Here is a 17685-nt window from a genome sequence, read left to right on the forward strand (position 1 = left end):
ACTAGGTTGCCCTGCAGCAGAGAAGTTAGCTTTTTGTTTGTTGTTTGTTTTATGTGTTTCTTTTCATAGGTTTACAAAAAAGGAGGGGCCAGGAAGCTCCTGGAAAGAAAGAACAAAGAAGTCACAGCAATCATTGACACTGGCCATAGATAATAATAAAACCCCCTTGAGCAGCAGAATCTATTGAGCCAAGGAGTTGGATTTTCCCTTCCTGGCTGACTGGGCAAGCCTCTCCTTGCAATGCTTGTTCTGCAGTTCCAGAAGTTTTCAGATTGCCTTTTAACTCTCAGTGAGTCCAGAAAACTTGGATCAACACCCTTCCCATTTCTGCTTCGCTTCCTGCTTCCAAGAAGCCTGGAGACGCCTTATATTCTCCCTCAGCAAGGCTTCCTTCTAAATGGTGCCTCAAAGTTGTCAAAGAAGAGCTCTCCATAGGGATAGAAGGGTCATTATCCTGAAGTCTGCCCTAGGCTCAGGAGCCTATGGTAAGACATATGTGGGAATGAAGGGAAGAAGGAGGGCCCCAAATAGGGGAAATTAGAAACAAAGTGGTGGATGAGTAGAGTGTTGGGCATTGGGAGATAATGTATGGAAAACAAAGCTTACTGCATGAATTAACATATGTCTAGTTGCTATAACAGATAAACCCACAACTTTCAGTTGCATAATATAAGGGAAATTTATTTCTTGCTTGCATGAAGTCTAAAACAGGTGTTTCTGATTAGCAAGCGTCTGTTTTCCCAGACTATGGTTCTGGGTCCCAGATTCCTTCCCCTTTCAGGCTCTCTCATCTTTTTTTTTTTTTTTTCTTTTTTTAAATTACGTATATATGACAGCAGAATGCATTTTGATCATTGTACACAATTGCAGCACAATGTTACATTTCTATGGTTGTACATGATGTAGCATTGCACCATATGTGCAGTCATACATGTACCTAGGGTAATGAGGTCCATCTCATTCCACCATCTTTCTTATTCCATTGCACCCTTCCCATCCTTTCCCTCCCCTTTCCCCATCAAAGTTCCTCCATTTTCCCCATACCCCATGCCCCCATTATGGATTAGCATCCACTTACCAGAGAGAACATTTGGCCTTTGTTTTTTGGGGATTGGCTTACTTCACTTAGCATGATATTCTCCAGCTCCATCCATTTACCTGTAAATGCCATAATTTTATTCTCTTTTAATGCTGAGTAATATCCCATTGTGTATATATACCACAGTTTCCTTATCCATTCCTCTATTGAAGGGCATATAGGTTACTTCCACAGTTTAGCTATTGTGAATTGAGGTGCAATAAACATTGACAAAAAAAAAAACGTGGCTGCGTTACTATAGTATGCTGATTTTAAGTCCTTTGGGTACAGATCGAGGAGTTGGATAGCTGGGTCAAACGGTGGTTCCATTCCAACTTTTCTAAGTATCTCCATACTGCTTTCTGGAAATTGGTTGCACCAATTTTCAGTCCCACCAGCAATGAATGAGTGTGCCTTCCCCCCACCCCACATTCTCACCAACATTTATTGTTGCCTGTATTCTTGATAACTGCCATTCTGACTATAGGCCCAAATCTTCATCATGTGGGATTAGGCCCCAACTTCCTTAACAAGACTCCTAAAGTGCAAGAAATAAAATCAATAAAAAAGTTTCTTCTCAGCAAAAGAAATGAGGTAAAGCGAGAGCCTACATTTGGGGAGCAAATTTTTGCCATACGCATGTCAGATACAGCACTAATCTCCAGGATATATAAAGAAATCAAAAAACTTAACACACACACAAAAAAATAATAATAACCCAATCAATAAATGGACTAAGGAACTGAACAGACATTTCTCAGAAGAAGATATACATCCAATCAACAAATATATAAAAAAATGTTCAATATCTCTAGTAATTAGAGAAATGCAAATCAAAACTTTTCTAAGATTTAATCTCAGGCTCTCTCATCTTTAACATATGATTTCTACATATCAAGCCAGAAGAGGAGGCAAGAACCAGAATGATCAAGTATGAGGACTTTTATGATCCAGGCCTAGGAATGTTACATACCACACCTCCCTTTTATTTTTATCTTCTATTGCTAGAGCTCAGTCACAAGGCATGCCTAATGGCTAGAGAGACTGGGAAATGTAGTCTAGTTGAGTGCCCAAGAAGAAAAAACAAAAGGATTTGTTGAGCACCTAACCACTTTAACATCTATTATTTAATTTTTGCACAAGAGAAATCCTAAATATAGTTCAAAAATATATAGGTTGGAGTTGTCATTTTCCTGAAATAAAAAGACTTCTCAAAAATAAAATAAAATCTGGAGAATGCTTGGAGTATATATATTGCCATCTGTATCTTTGGACCATCTTAATGGCATGCCAAGATATTTTAGCTTCAACTTCTGGTCATCAAAATATTGCAGAATCAAGGACCTGAACCTATTACACTGACACTTTCCTGTGCCCTTTACTAATAGGGCAAACACTCAGTTTAAGTATGAGCAGCAATGACTTTTGTAGATATCTCACTTTCAAGATGAACAACCACCATGTCTCCTTCTATAAGATTGTAACCTATATGCCATGCTTCCTCTAATGCATGAATGTGCACATGAAATGCATGAAAGTCACTTTAAAGGTAAAATGCAGAAAGTTATGATGCCCTGCCGCAGTCTCTGGCTGGGCACAAATCACGAGTCTCCACACAGCTTGTAGATTCAAACAGCAATTCTTTATTCCCGAACTCACACTGGCCGTCTACAAACACGCTCTGGGGGAATCCACGTTCTCTGCCCAAATCCACTCCGCATGGGCTTCTGTCTCCCAAAATATACTGTCTGACCCTAAGCACTCAAGAGGAACTCAGCAGCAGGATACGCCCTATTCTAAAGGGGGAACACCCTAATCTCCTATTATGCTAAACCGCCCTATTCTAAAGGGGGAACACCCTAAACACGGATCCTGCCCTGGTCCTTGAGCAAGGTCACCTTTCAGAAGTCCTTCCACTAGACAGCATTGGAGTAAGCTGGCAAGGAATTTGTCATACCTACTTGGCTGATGGCTCCCAGCATCTCCCCCCTTCTGATTAATTAAACAACAAGCAATGTGGCTTAAGGACCATGCCTGGTAGGTTGTCCAGTTCAACATATGGCTCTTACCCATCATTGGAAAACTGACCTTTAGGCGTCAGCCTCCTGTCTTAGGTTGATACCACTGCAACTGGATCATACCCGTCACTGACTACCGGTCCAGCATACAGCCATACTTGTGGATAGGTCTATGCACCAGTGGGGGGGTGAGGTTCTTTGCCTCACCTCTGTTGGCCCCCAAATTTGGCCTTGGTGCCAGTCGGGGAGTGAGGTTAATGTGGCTTAAGGACCGTGCCTGGTAGGTTGTCCAATTCAACATATGGTTCTTACCCGTCATCGGAAAACTGACCTTTAGGCAACTGCCCTTTAGGCGTCAGCCTCCTGTCTTAGGTTGATACCACTGCAATTGGATCATACCCGTCACTGACTACCGGTCCAGCATATAGCCATTGGCCCCCAAATTTAGACCATCACTAGCAGAAGGGAGGAGGATACAGAAATGCCACGACACCAAGCCAATTGACAGTTCCTTTGGAAAAATTGCATCATTGGAGACACCATCAGCAAAGATCACTGGTGACACCATCAGCAAAGATATGCCAGCATTACCACAATTTGCTGCACTAAACGTAGTTACATAGTCCAGGCAAGTTCTGCAAGCAGTTCAAAGTGGAGGAATCTATCAATATGTCCGTCTCCTCCCAAAGTCCGTTGCCTCCCAAAGTAAGTTGACTCCTTGATTGAGCATACTTGTTGAGTTATATTCATTGGGATGAAGATAGGAATTCTGGCAATGATGCTAAAAAGACATTAACCTGAAAAGAATTATTAAATATAATGAAAAGGAAAGGTGAAAGTAAACAAACAGATCTGTTAACCTCCTTAAAAAACAATCCTTAACAGCTGTTTACCTGATTTAAATTAGTAAACAAGCAGATCTGTTAACCACCTTTAAAAACAATCCTTAACAGCTGTTTACCTAATTTAAATTAGGCCATTTAAATCACGTGAATAAAAAAAAGGATAATTTGGATCCATTTTCTCATGAGCGCTCCTCATATATAAAATACTCACACACAGACATACAACACAAAACACAAATGTGCAAACAAACGTACAACACATAAGATAATAATAAAGGCCTTGTAGCTTTACCTAGGTGAAATCTCTATTGCAATGTTTAAAAACTCCACAGTCAAAAAAATAAAACTGATCAGAAAAACATTAACCTAGGTTTGTATGAGCTCAAAAAATAAAAATAGAACCTTATGATGTGGAAAAATGCAATAATAAAATAGATATTGAAAAAAACATCCTGGTTAATCACAGTCGCAGATGTAAGAATGGCCAAGCTGGAGTTCTGGATATCAGCTATTATGGATTTGAGTCAAATCATCTTCTTTTCGATCTGTAGAAATCGTTTTAGTTAGTCTTTCTGGAATCCAAATCGGCTGCTGTTCTCCCTGTGGAAACACACAGACAGAGCCGGGACTCCAGACGATTACTGGGTCAGGACCTTTCCATTGTCCTGTTAGACTATCTTTCCAAAGAACTTTAGGCCTATGCACATTTTTTGGATACATATGCCTTTCCGCAGCACTAAGTCCTGATGAATCCAAATTTAAAAAGTTTAGAGTAAAAAGCGTTATTTTAAGTTTATCTTTGGGGGATATATACCCCTTTCCAATTCCCTCTTTTTGTTTTAGTAAGTACGTTTTAATAGTTTGATGAGCTCTTTCAACTATGCCTTGTCCCTGTGGATTGTATGGAATTCCTGTTATATGAGTAATACCAAATGATGAGCAAAATTGTTTAAAAGAGGTAGAGGTATAGCCAGGACCGTTATCAGTTTTTAACTGTTTAGGAACGCCCACAGTGGCAAAATTTTGTAAGCAATGAGCTATAACATCTTTAGTTTTTTCTCCGGCATGAAGGGAGCCCATCAAAAATCCAGAAGAGGTATCAACTGTAACATGTAAATATTTTAATTTTCCAAATTCTGGCAAGTATGTGACGTCCATCTGCCAAATATGGTTAGGTATCAGTCCTCTAGGATTGACTCCAAGATTAACTTGTGGTAAAAAGGTCACACAATTTTGACATTGTTTTATTATATGTCTGGCTTGTTCCTTAGTTATTTTAAAACGCTTTTGTAAAGTATTAGCATTAACATGGAATTTTTTATGAAAATTCGTAGCTTCTTCTAGTGTAGAGAAAATATGTATGTCATGTGTAGTTTTATCTGCTAAATCATTGCCCAAACTAAGGGCTCCAGGCAATCCTGTATGTGCTCTAATATGTCCTATAAAGAATGGATCTTTTCTGTCCCAGATTAGACTTTGTATAGTGGAAAACAAAGAGAAAACAGTAGAAGAAGGGGAAATCCTACCAGCATCTTCAAGAGATACTATAGCATTAACTACATATTGACTATCAGAAAATAAATTAAATACAGAATCTTTAAACATTAAAAAGGCTTGTAATACTGCATTAAGCTCTACCTTTTGAGCTGATTGTTTGGGTACTAAAAATGTAAAAGTTTGATCAGGGGTAACTACTGCTGCTGTACCAATATTTGACCCATCAGTGAATATATTTGGAGCATTCATGATAGGGGTTTTTCTTGTCATTTTTGGAAAAACTACAGGATGCTTAGACCAAAAAGACAACAAAGGATTAGATGGTAAGTGATTATCAAATGAAACATTAGATTTACACATGATTATTGCCCAAGTATTTAACTCATTAGCTAACTCATCAATTTGATCCATAGTGTATGGAGTAATAATTTTATTGGGAGAAATTCCAAACACTCCCTTCGCTGCTTTTATTCCTTTGAGTATTAATTGTCCTACAGCCTCAGGATACCTAGTAAGAATAGTGTTAGGAGAATAAGATAAATGTATCCACAATAATGGACCTTCTTGCCAAAATACTCCTGTAGGAATATTTTTTGTTGGTAGTACAATAAATAATAAAGGCAAACTTATATCAATTCTATCCAAATGTATATTTTCCATATATGTTTCAATAATTTTTAATGCCTTTCTTGCTTCAGGAGTTAACATGCGAGGTGAGTTTGGATCTGATGGACCTTTTAGAATATCAAATAAAGGTCTCAACTCTCCTGTTGGTATGCCTAGATAAGGCCTTATCCAATTTATGTCTCCCAATAACTTTTGAAAGTCGTTAAGTGACTTGAGTTGATCTACTCGTATTTGAATTTTTGGTGGACGGACCATGGTTGAGGATAATAGAACTCCTAAATAATTAATTGGAAAATTTAATTGTACTTTATCTATTGCTATCTCTAGATTATAATTTTTTAATAAGTTTGTAAGTGTGGCATAACACTCCAGCAATATGTTTTTATCTTTATGTGCCAATAATACATCATCCATATAGTGAAATATTTGTAGTTCAGGATTTTGATTTCTAAGTGGCTGGATTGCTTTATTAACATATATTTGACACATAGTTGGACTGTTAGCCATCCCTTGAGGGAGTACTTTCCATTCATATCTCTGATCAGGACCTTCATGATTTAATGCAGGGATAGTAAATGCAAAACGTGGACTATCCTCGGGATGAATTGGAATTGAAAAAAAACAATCTTTAATATCTATGGCTAAAACATGCCAGGTTTTTGGCAAAGCAGACAATTGAGGAATCCCTGATTGAGCAGGTCCCATAATAACCATTTCATTTTTAATGGCTCTTAAATCTTGTAATAATCTCCATTTACCAGATTTCTTTTTAATGACAAAAATGGGAGTATTATGGGGAGATATGGAAGGTTGTATATGTCCTTCCGCTAATTGTTGTTTGACCAGATCATGGGCTACTTGTATCTTTTCTTTAGTCAGGGGCCACTGAGGAACCCACACTGGTCTTTCTGATTTCCAAGTAATTTTTATTGTCTCAGTGGCCCTTTCTGAAAATCCAACCCATGTCTGTCTGTTCCTTGATCTATTTGAATTGGTGCTGCCATACCTTGTCCTTGTTTTCCTAATCTTTTTTCTTTCCTAAAACCTTGTTTAGCCCTAGTAGTGGGCGCATTAGGATTGATGTTATTTGTTAACGTCAAACCTAATTGATCTAGGACATCTCGTCCCCATAAATTTATAGGAAGATGATCCAATACATAGGGCTGTAAAGTTCCCTCACATCCTTCAGGATCCTTCCAATCTAATATCATTGCACTTCTATGGGGATTAGTAGCCACTCCTAGGCCTCGAAGCGTTTGAGTGGCTTGTTGTAATGGCCAATGTTTTGGCCATTCCTTACTAGATATGATGCTAAGGTCTGCACCTGTGTCCAGTAGCCCATTAAAGTCGTGTCCTTGAATATTTAGTTTTAACATTGGGCGAGAATCTAAATTTAAAGACAACATAGCCCAATCTATACCTGTGGAGCCTAATCCCCTGGAACCTCTTTTTACACTATGACTAGGAAATTTATTATGTAGGCTGGGTATTATTAACAACTGTGCTATTCTATCTCCAGGTGAAATTACTGATATACCTCTTGGAGAACTAGCTATAATTTTTATTTCACCTACATAATCGGGATCAATTACCCCAGGACTTATCATAAGTCCTTTTAATGTAGATGAACTACGTCCCAATAATAAGCCTACTGTCCCTTGGGGAAGAGGTCCTTTTATTCCTGTGGGAATGATTTGAACTCCCATCTCTGGAGTTAGTACTGCTCTGGCAGAGGCGCAGATGTCCAACCCTGCGCTCCCTCGGGTTTGTCTGATGAGGGATTTAATGGACAATGTGTCCTGGGCACTACTCTGATGGTGTTGCTGGGTTCCTCCACTGCCCCGTATATTTGTGGTTGTGGGCCCCGGAGCATTGGGCCCGGCTGTCCGTTTTTTGGCAATGGAGCCTGATGCCTTTCTCCACGATATCGTGGGTAAATACCTGGTCCTTGTCCGTTTTTTGATAAGGGAGTACCCTCTATGGTAGTTTGAGAACTGCATTCATTAGCCCAATGTCTCCCTCTACGGCATCTTGGGCAAATACCCGGTATTCTATTTCTTTGATACCTAGTTTTGTTAAATCCTCCTCCTATGGGGCAATTCCTTTTAAAATATCCTGTTTGTTCACAATCATAGCATGTTTTTGGCCTGGCATCAAAAGCCTGTTGTACTGCAGCTGCCAAGACTTGCCCTTGTTCATTAATATCTCTACATAATTTAATATATGTGTTTAAATCTTCATGTCTCCATGGTCTAATAACCTCTCTGCAGCAACGATTTGCTTGGTCATAAGCCAGTTGTTTTATCAATGGCATTGCTTGTTCCGTATCCCCAAATATTTTGGCAGCCGTTTGAATTAGCCTATCTACAAAGTCAGCGTAAGGTTCATTAGCTCTCTGTATTACCTTAGATAGCTGACCTTGTAAATCTCCATGTCCTTGTAAAGTCTTCCATGCCCTAACTGCGTCTGCAGCAATTTGTGCATATATAGCAGGATCATATTCAATTTGTTGCCGCTGACCCTCATAAGGTCCTTTCCCTAGCAACATCTCTAGATTTCTTTGAGGGTAACCGGGTGCTGCATTTTGCCTAGCTGTCTCTGCGCAAAATTCTTCATTGGCAACCTTCCATAACAAATATTGTCCTCCATTTAGCACAGATTTACACATGCTAGCCCAATCTGCTGGCGTCATGTCCAAGTTAGTAATGGACTCGACCATGGTTACCGTGAAGGGAGCTTGGGGACCATAGGTTGTTACAGCCTCCTTTAACTGCTTCACTGTTTTAAAATCTAAAGCACGGTGAATTCGCTGCCCTCCTACCTGTTCAAGTACAGGGCATGCTAATCTTTGAGGTCCTGTCTCAGGATTCCATTTATCAACTACGGGGTTTGAGGGCCACTCAGCTGTCTCTATCGGTGGGGCTGTTGGTTGAATTAAACCCTCTTGTGATAAAACGGAGTTAGTAACAGCCTCCTGTTGTGGCCTTTTTCGTAACAACCCCTTTTCCTTTAAATTTTCTTCCTCTGTCTGACTAGCTCGAGAGACCGTCTCTTTTGCTTGATCTAAAATGTCTTTCTCCATGTTCTGAACCTCTAACAATTTACTTAACATCTTTTCAGTTTGTTTTAATCTACTATAAAGATAACACAACCCAATAAGATAACACAAAACAAAACTGAAATTGAATGAAGCAAAAACGGAATAAAAAATCGTTGTATCAATTTTCTCTTCCTCAGGGCCGACAAACTTCAAGCCTTTAGTCAACCATTTTTTCCAGTTTGCCTGAGAAATTTCTAGGGATAGGCAGCTTGAAAGAAAAACAAAATAAATCAAAAGGAGAACACATTGTTTTTTGAAATGGTCACCCATTCTCTCACCTTCCCTCAGGGGCGAGCAATTTCACTTACCCCCAAGCTTCAGGCGTTCCGCGTACGAGCCACCAGATGCCGCAGTCTCTGGCTGGGCACAAATCACGAGTCTCCACACAGCTTGTAGATTCAAACAGCAATTCTTTATTCCCGAACTCACACTGGCCGTCTACAAACACGCTCTGGGGGAATCCACGTTCTCTGCCCAAATCCACTCCGCATGGGCTTCTGTCTCCCAAAATATACTGTCTGACCCTAAGCACTCAAGAGGAACTCAGCAGCAGGATACGCCCTATTCTAAAGGGGGAACACCCTAATCTCCTATTATGCTAAACCGCCCTATTCTAAAGGGGGAACACCCTAAACACGGATCCTGCCCTGGTCCTTGAGCAAGGTCACCTTTCAGAAGTCCTTCCACTAGACAGCATTGGAGTAAGCTGGCAAGGAATTTGTCATACCTACTTGGCTGATGGCTCCCAGCAATGCCCTAAGAAAGTTTACTCACAATCAGATTCATGCTTTCTTATGTGCCAGGAGCCATGTTAATAAAGATATGCTCCTGTTTCATTAAGTTTGCATATCTAGGGAAAAACTTGAGAGTCTAACTCAACATCTGCTAGATATAGAGTTCTGTTAAAATGTATTTTCTATAAGCACTTCAAACTATCCCCTGTTTTATCTTCCTCTATATCAGTTTTTTCCTATGGTTGCTTTTAACATCTTTTTTGTCTTTATTTTTCAGAAGCTTAATTTTAATGTGTCTTGGTATGGATTTTAGTAGTCTTACTCTGTTTAGGCTTTTCTCAGCTTTTTGAATTTGTAGGTTAATGTCTCAACAATTTGGAGAGGGTTTTAGCCATTATTTCTTTGAGTTGCTTTTTAGTCCTACCCTCTTTCTAGTTTGTATAGGGCTCTGATGATGAGGTTGTTGTTGTTGTTGTTTTTTTTCCTTCCTCCAATTTATCTTCTTTCTGTGTTTCAGATTGGGTAAATTTCTATTTTAGAGTGCCCTTTTTCTGTTGTCATTCAGTAATTTTTATTGGCCTTGTTTTCTGATTCACAGATTCTTTCCTCTCCTCCATTTTGAAGTTGAGCCCATCCTCTGAACTTTTTTCTTGGTTGCTATATTTTCCAGTTCTAAATTTCCACTTTGATTATTCTTTTTGCCTTCTATTTCTTTGCTAAGGTTTCTATTTTTTATTTGTTTCAAGAATATTCATAATTGCCTGCTGAAGCATTTTTTTTAGCATGGCTGTTTAAAGTCTTTATCAGGTAATTCTACATCTCTGTCATCTTGGTGTTGGCATCAATTGAATGTCATTTTTCATTCAGCTTGAGATTTTCCTGGTTATTGTGATGAGAATCTTTAATTGAAATCTGGGCCTTTTCATATTAAGTTATGAGACTCCCAATCTTTCTCTAAGACTACTCTGGCAGTGTAAGTAGGGAATTTCTAAGAGGAAGAAAGTAGGATAGTGGGGAGTATCAGTAAATGGAATTACAAGACCAAATATCCCACTCAGTCTTCATTGCCACTTGAAGAGGACTTGCTCATTACTGTTGGACAGATGATCAGTCCAGTTTCCTGAGTGTTCCACTGACACTGTGTTGGGATTGGTTGTGCTGTTATCAGTGAACAATATTGTAAATCCTGATCCCCTAGCAGGCATCCTATGACACCACCCCAGCAGGGAGGGCTGGGTGGGAGCAGAAGTCCAGGTTGCCATGTGAGCTCCACAGACATCATGTAAAGGTTGGGCGAACATCAGAGGAAAAGACCACCAAGAGACTGTCTCATGCAACAGCAAAGGGTTTATTGGAGGTCCAGCATGCTGGGGCTCAGAGCTCACTTCGGAAGAGCAGAGAGCCCCAAGAACAGCTTGAGCAGAGTTTATATACATTTTTTTGGAAAGGGCAGGGACTTCACATACAGCATAACAAATCACCACACGCCGCGGGAAAATCAAACAACAACTCTTAACCATGATTAGTACATTCACTGGTGGGAACAAGTCGGGTAGGGGTGATTGGTCAGCACAAGGAAGGGTATACATTCGAACTGATTGGCTTAAGCCCTGAGGTGTGTACGTGCAGGACTGCACGGTTTCTGAGCCCTGAGGTATGGACTGCACGGTTTCTGGGAGGGGGGTTGTTTTTACAGAGCAACCAGATGGTCATGGGAGATTTCAACATACATTTCAGTGGCTTTTCCGGGAGTTGTTTTGAACTTCCACATGAATTTCAGGTTCCAAATACAACTTAACAGAACTTAAAAACTTTACAGAACTTGAAACAAATCTTATCCTTTACATTTCAATTTCTTTAACCTTTCAATCATGGATGCGTAATATTCAGATGACGTGTGTGTATAAAAGTCTTGGCTGCCTACTTGTCCTTCTCTAAAAAAAACCTTAGTGAGAGTGTTGAGAGGGTAGAAATGCAGGTTCTCATTAGTTTTTTTCAGGTTGGGTAGAGGTAGTATCATGTTCTATTACTGTGATAACTTTCTGGAATAGAGTAGATTTGTCTGAAGGATTTCTCTTCTCTTAAGCTCCCCCTTTTCTTATTCTTGAACTAAAGAGAGCAGGCTTCTTTTGCAGATAGGGGATCTATGCCTTTTAACATTTCTAGGTTACCAGATTCTTTAGTACCATGTCTAACTATATGAATAAAAAGAAAATCCAAAGAGCTTATGAAAAACCAGCCTCTATCTCAGAGCAAAGCCTGTCCAAGAAAGGGACATGACCTTTGTCCTTGGAAAAACCCACAGAGCACTCCTAGGCACATTCCCACCCTGCTAAGTTGTTTATCTACAGGAGAGATCTGCTGTTCCAGGTGTCCCTGACTCAGTCAGGCTAGGTGGGGACCCATAGCAGCCCCCTAGCAGCCACCAATCAGCATGAGACAGGGAAATACCTGGGATGCCAGATGACCCTCCCAGTAGTTTATGGTGTTGGAAAACCATGTAGTTCAGCACGTATACCCCTCTTGGCTTTAACCAATCAGTTCAAATGAATACCCCCTTTGTACTGATCAATCACCCCTAGACAACTTGTTCCTGTCAGTGAATGTGCTAATCATGTTTTAGAGTTGTTATTTGATCTTCCCGTGGTGTGTGATGATTTGCTAAAAGAGGCTATGATGTCTGTGAAGTCCCTGCCCTCTCCAAAAAAATGTATAAAAATGCTGCAAACCCTGGGTTTGGTGCTTCTCAGTGTCACCAGTTGCTGTGTGTGTGTGTGGAGGACCGAGCTAGCTCACAATAAACACCTCTTTGCTGCTTACATCGATCTTGGGTCTCTGGTGGTCTTAGGGGGTCCTGAATTCGAGCATAACACTTACTGCCATATCATTTCTAAAATAAAGGCACCTGACCAATTGGCTTTCTTCTTTCCACCTTTATCATATGTATCACCTCATATATTTATTTGTGGTGAGAATACTTAAAATATCCTCTTACTGTAGCTTTCAGGAATATAATGCATTGTTTTCAGCTAAAGTTATCATGCTGTACAGGAGATCTCCTTGAACTAATATGAACTATCTAAATGAAGTTCTGCATTCTTTTGAATAACAGGTCCCCAGTACCTCCTTGCCATTTTGTTTCTTTTTCAATTTCTTTAGATTCTACATGAGATCATGTAGTATATATCTTTCTATGTCTGGTTTACTTCATTTAGTATTTTGTTCTCTACTTTTATCCATCTGGTCACAAACAACAGGATTTCCTTTTTTTTTCTAAGAGGCTGAGTTACACACACACACACACACACACACACACACACACACACATTTTCTTTATTCATCTTTCAATGGATACTTAGGTTGATTCCAAATCATGGCTATTGTGAATAATGCTGAAAAAATTGAAGGTATCTCTCCAACACACTGATTTCATTTCCTTTGGATTTATACCCAGTAGCAGAATTGCTGTTATCATATGGTAGTCCTATTTTTAATTTTTAAAGGAAAACCCATTCTGTTTTCCATAATGGTTATAGTAATTTATATTGCCACCAACAATGTACAAGAATTCCCTCTTCTCCACATCTATTCTAAACCTATTGTTGTTCATGTTTTTATAGCCATTCTAACAGGTGTGAGGTGACTTGCAGTTTTAATTTTCATTTTCTTCATGATTAGTGGTGTTGACTATTTAAAAAAAATTCACTGGCCATTTGCATGTCTCAAGGGAAATGTCTATTCAAATTATTTGCCAATTTTCAATCATCAATTATTTTCTTGCTATTGAATTGCTTGCATTCCTTATTGTTTTTCATATTAATCTCTTATCAAAAGTATGGTTTGCAAATAATTTCTCCTATTTGATAGGTTGTCTCTTCATTTTGTTGTTTGTCTCATTTGCTGAGCAGAAGAACATTTTTTTTAAATATAGAATTTTATTTAGAAACTGTTTAAAAGTAGGAACAAACTCTGTCAAGAAAGACCAGTTGGAAAATGGGTTTCAGACAAAATGGAATTTTAGGGCAACAAAAGCCTAAAAGGCCACAAAAGAGAAATAGCACCAATGTCATTTGAACAATGGCTAGTTACTTGCATTTTTTGGTATTGTTAATCAATGAATCTGGGTTTTCCCCTGAATTCCACACATAGCATGCACAACACAGCAATTTTATCATAAAATACCTGTTTTCTACACACATTAGGACAAGCTACCACCATAAACAAATCAATACGAACACACCAGGGGTTGAACAATCTCAGTTGTGGGTAACATATATTTTGCAAAATTCTGCCAAACAAGGGACTGAATAGGCCATAGGCAATGCAAATAAAGGAGTTAAGGAAAGAAATATTTTAAATATTAATTCAGATACGGTGCTGCATTTTTCTGCAAAAGAAATTAACATTTAGTAACACACTAGTAAATTTTATCTCCAAAGAGATTAGTGCACTGGCAAAGTACTCTGATAACAGTGGAGAGCCAGGGATAGCAGATATGGAAAACACCCCCTGCCTTGTAGATCCCAAGATAACTGTGGCCTTCACTGATCACTCCCTTTGCTAGAGGTCCACCAAGAGCTTGCAGCATGATCATCTGCCTGCTGTACTTCCAATGCTGCACAGCAAACTAATGGAGCCAAAGAGGAGTCCCCACAGGGCAAGGGCAACAGAGAAGAGAAATATGTTAAATGTAAACTTAAGAAGTAAAACAGGACAGAACCCTCATCCAAATCCCAGAAGTGTGGGCAATTCTCCAAAAGTAGTTATTAGTTTAAAAAACTGGACACACCTATTTTCCTCAATAAATAAAAATTTCAGGAATAAATGGAAAAACCATCAGAGAAATACTCAATGAAGCACTCTTCACCTCAAACATCTCAGGGCTGAACTACCTTCTATTCATCCAGGCATCAAGCTGTTTGCTTTTAGCAGGGATGCAATTGGTCAATGATACCAAATGGCTTTACAGAGCAATTTCTTAAACTTTCCTTTTGGGATTAAAGCCTAGGCCTGTAGGGATTCAGGCAATCCTGTAAGGCCTGTGACAGCAGGTTCCAAAGGTTTCTGAGGTCTGGACCTTCCTTCCCAGATACAACGCCAGACACATAAAATCTACTGTCATGTTACATTTTATATTTTGAAATATGGAAACATATTTTAAATACTCTTAAGGCATTTATTTATTAAAATGTTCTCTGCCAAGACTTCACATTAGCTTAAAACTCAATTCAGTCTTTACTGAAGCCACCACCTCAGTGTATTACATAAAAATACCTTCTTCAGCAATCCATGTGACCAGTATCCACAGGGTAAGCCCCATGGTGAGCCTCTTTGTTCCCCAGGTGAAGGAAGTAGAAATAATACTGCTCTGCTACAAGGTAAAAGCTCCTAACTTGAACTTATTGGGAAAGGAGCAAAACATTGCAAAGTACACTTTTAAAAAGAGGTACTTTTTGCTTATGAAAAGAAATCAGTGAATCCTCTAAAAATAACTGTATTTTATAGTTAACCACATGATTTAGAGTGAAGAATTTATATGTTGCTCTGCTGATCCAGGCTGTTAATGGTCTTCTTGTTCCTCCCGGGACCCCCTTCATCAGGTATCACAAAGCTTTAGACAATGTCTACAATCCTCTGCAATACAGGGTCGTTCTCCCCCTCATTCTCCTGGCAAATCAATTCAATGTTACTTAGCTTTCCAAGTAGAAATCTCTCTCCTTCTCCAAGTTTCAATACGTTGACCTGCTATATCCATTCTGCTGCTTCATCATGCCCAATGCCCACACCAGGATTCTTTCGAACCACCCCTGGGCCAGCCATAGGAGTCACAGTAGTTGTTTATATTGAAATGGGTCTCTGTGGAGCTGCACTGCTTAAGCTGAGAGGTTTCTTCAGTTTATTCAGAGCTGGAGCAACAAGGACGGGAGCAACTGCAGTTCCTTGACCTTGTCTGGCAGCTACAGGGTCATAGTCTTTTCCATCATAGTCTACCTCAAAAAACTTCTTGAACCACTGCACAAACTCAAAATTATCTTGAAATTTTCCTTTTACTAATTTATCCACGGGAATTATTCTGTCAGGTCCCATCCTCTTAGAACCTGCATATAGTATTTTGAAGTTCTGGATATATTCATGTTTTAGCTTAGCTTGAAATTTCACTTTCTTCAAGGCAACAGAGCCCAGGAATAGCATATCCATAAATTGACAATAAGCAGCTTCTGAGCACAAGGGTTCAATCTTTGTCAAATTCAACTCCAGAGACTCATTGATCCAGGCCAACATGTCATGTCGACTTAGGTTATCACTGGTGACTGACATTGGGTGTCCATTCACGGCTATCTTTGGCTCTCGGTGGAACCACATCCACTGTCCACGCCTGGCTCCATGATCTTCAACCTCCTGACCCCTGCCCGCCTGCAGAAGAACTTTTTTAAGTGATGCACTCTCATTTGTCTGACTTTACTTTTGTTGCCTATATTTTGGGGTCATGTCCAAAAACTCATTGCCCAAACCAATGTCATGCAACTTTCCCCATATACTTTTTTTTAATGTTCTTTTTACACTCTATATTCTTCCATCTCCTTGAGTCTCAGTCTTTGACTCGCTGAGCTTGAGTATTCCTTCTTTCTGATACTCAAGCCTTCCACAAGAGTGAAAGCTAAATTGGAGACAACCAAACTCATCTTGAAAAACCAGCCTCTACCTCAGAGCAAAGCCTGTCCAAGGAAGGGACATGACCTTTGTCCTTGGAAAAACCCACAGAGCACTCCTAGGCACATTCCCACCCTGCTAAGTTATTTATTTACAAATAACAGAGAGATCTGTTGCACCAGGTGTCCCAGACTCAGTCAGGCTAGATGGGGACCCATAGCAGCCCCCTAGCAGCCACCAATCAGCATGAGTCAGGGAAATACCTGGGATGCCAGATGACCCTCCCAGTAGTTTATGGTGGTTGATAACATATTGGGAAACCATGTAGTTCAGCATGTACACCCCTCTTGGCTTAAACCAATCAGTTCAAAGGAATACCCCTTTTGTACTGACCAATCACCCCTACCTAACTTGTTCCCGCCAGTGAATGTGCTAATCATGTTTTAGAGTTGTTGTTTGATTTTCCCTCGGCATGAGGTGATTTGTTATGCTGTATGTGAAGTCCCTGCCCTTTTCAAAGTATGTATATAAGCTCTGCTCAAGCTGTTCTCGGGGCTCTTTACTCTTTACCTCTTCAAGGTAGGCTTGGAGCCCCAGCATGCTGGACCCCCAATAAACCCTTTCCTGTTGCATGAGACAGTCTCTTGGTGGTCTTTTCCTCCGACGTTCGCCTGACTTTTACAATCTTTAAAATAATTTTATAAGCTGTGTACAGTGGTGCATGCCTGTAATCACAGCGATTTGGTAGGCTGAGGCAGGAGGATCACAAGTTTGAGGCCAGCCTCAGCCACTTAGCAACACCCTGTCTCAAAATTCAAAATAATAATAATAAAAAGAACTGGAAAGATAGCTAAATGTTATAGTACCCCTGGGTTCAATCCCCCATACCTAATATCAATATTAATAATAAAATTTATGCAAATGTTCAAATGGAATTAAAGAGTTAAAATAAAAACAAGTAAACTTGCAAATTATATAGTCTTTGAATTGACTTTTAGTTAATTGATCTACAGTGAATTCATGAATTGAGGAAGGCCAGACAATGAGATATAGGAGGTATGGTTTTTAGGCAAACGTAACAATTGATTTCATGAGACTCTTTTTGTCAATCCTCTGTTAAAAACCCCATAATTTA

General features: G+C 39.5%; 1 pseudogene; it reads right to left on the minus strand.

Annotated features, from left to right (window-relative positions):
* Positions 1 to 15431: 15431 nt before the first annotated feature.
* LOC143401934 (microtubule-associated protein RP/EB family member 1 pseudogene) lies at positions 15432 to 16262 on the minus strand (annotated as a pseudogene).
* Positions 16263 to 17685: the final 1423 nt, after the last annotated feature.

This window comes from Callospermophilus lateralis, chromosome 6, assembly GCF_048772815.1.
Source record: "Callospermophilus lateralis isolate mCalLat2 chromosome 6, mCalLat2.hap1, whole genome shotgun sequence".
Taxonomy (NCBI): Eukaryota; Metazoa; Chordata; class Mammalia; order Rodentia; family Sciuridae; genus Callospermophilus; species Callospermophilus lateralis.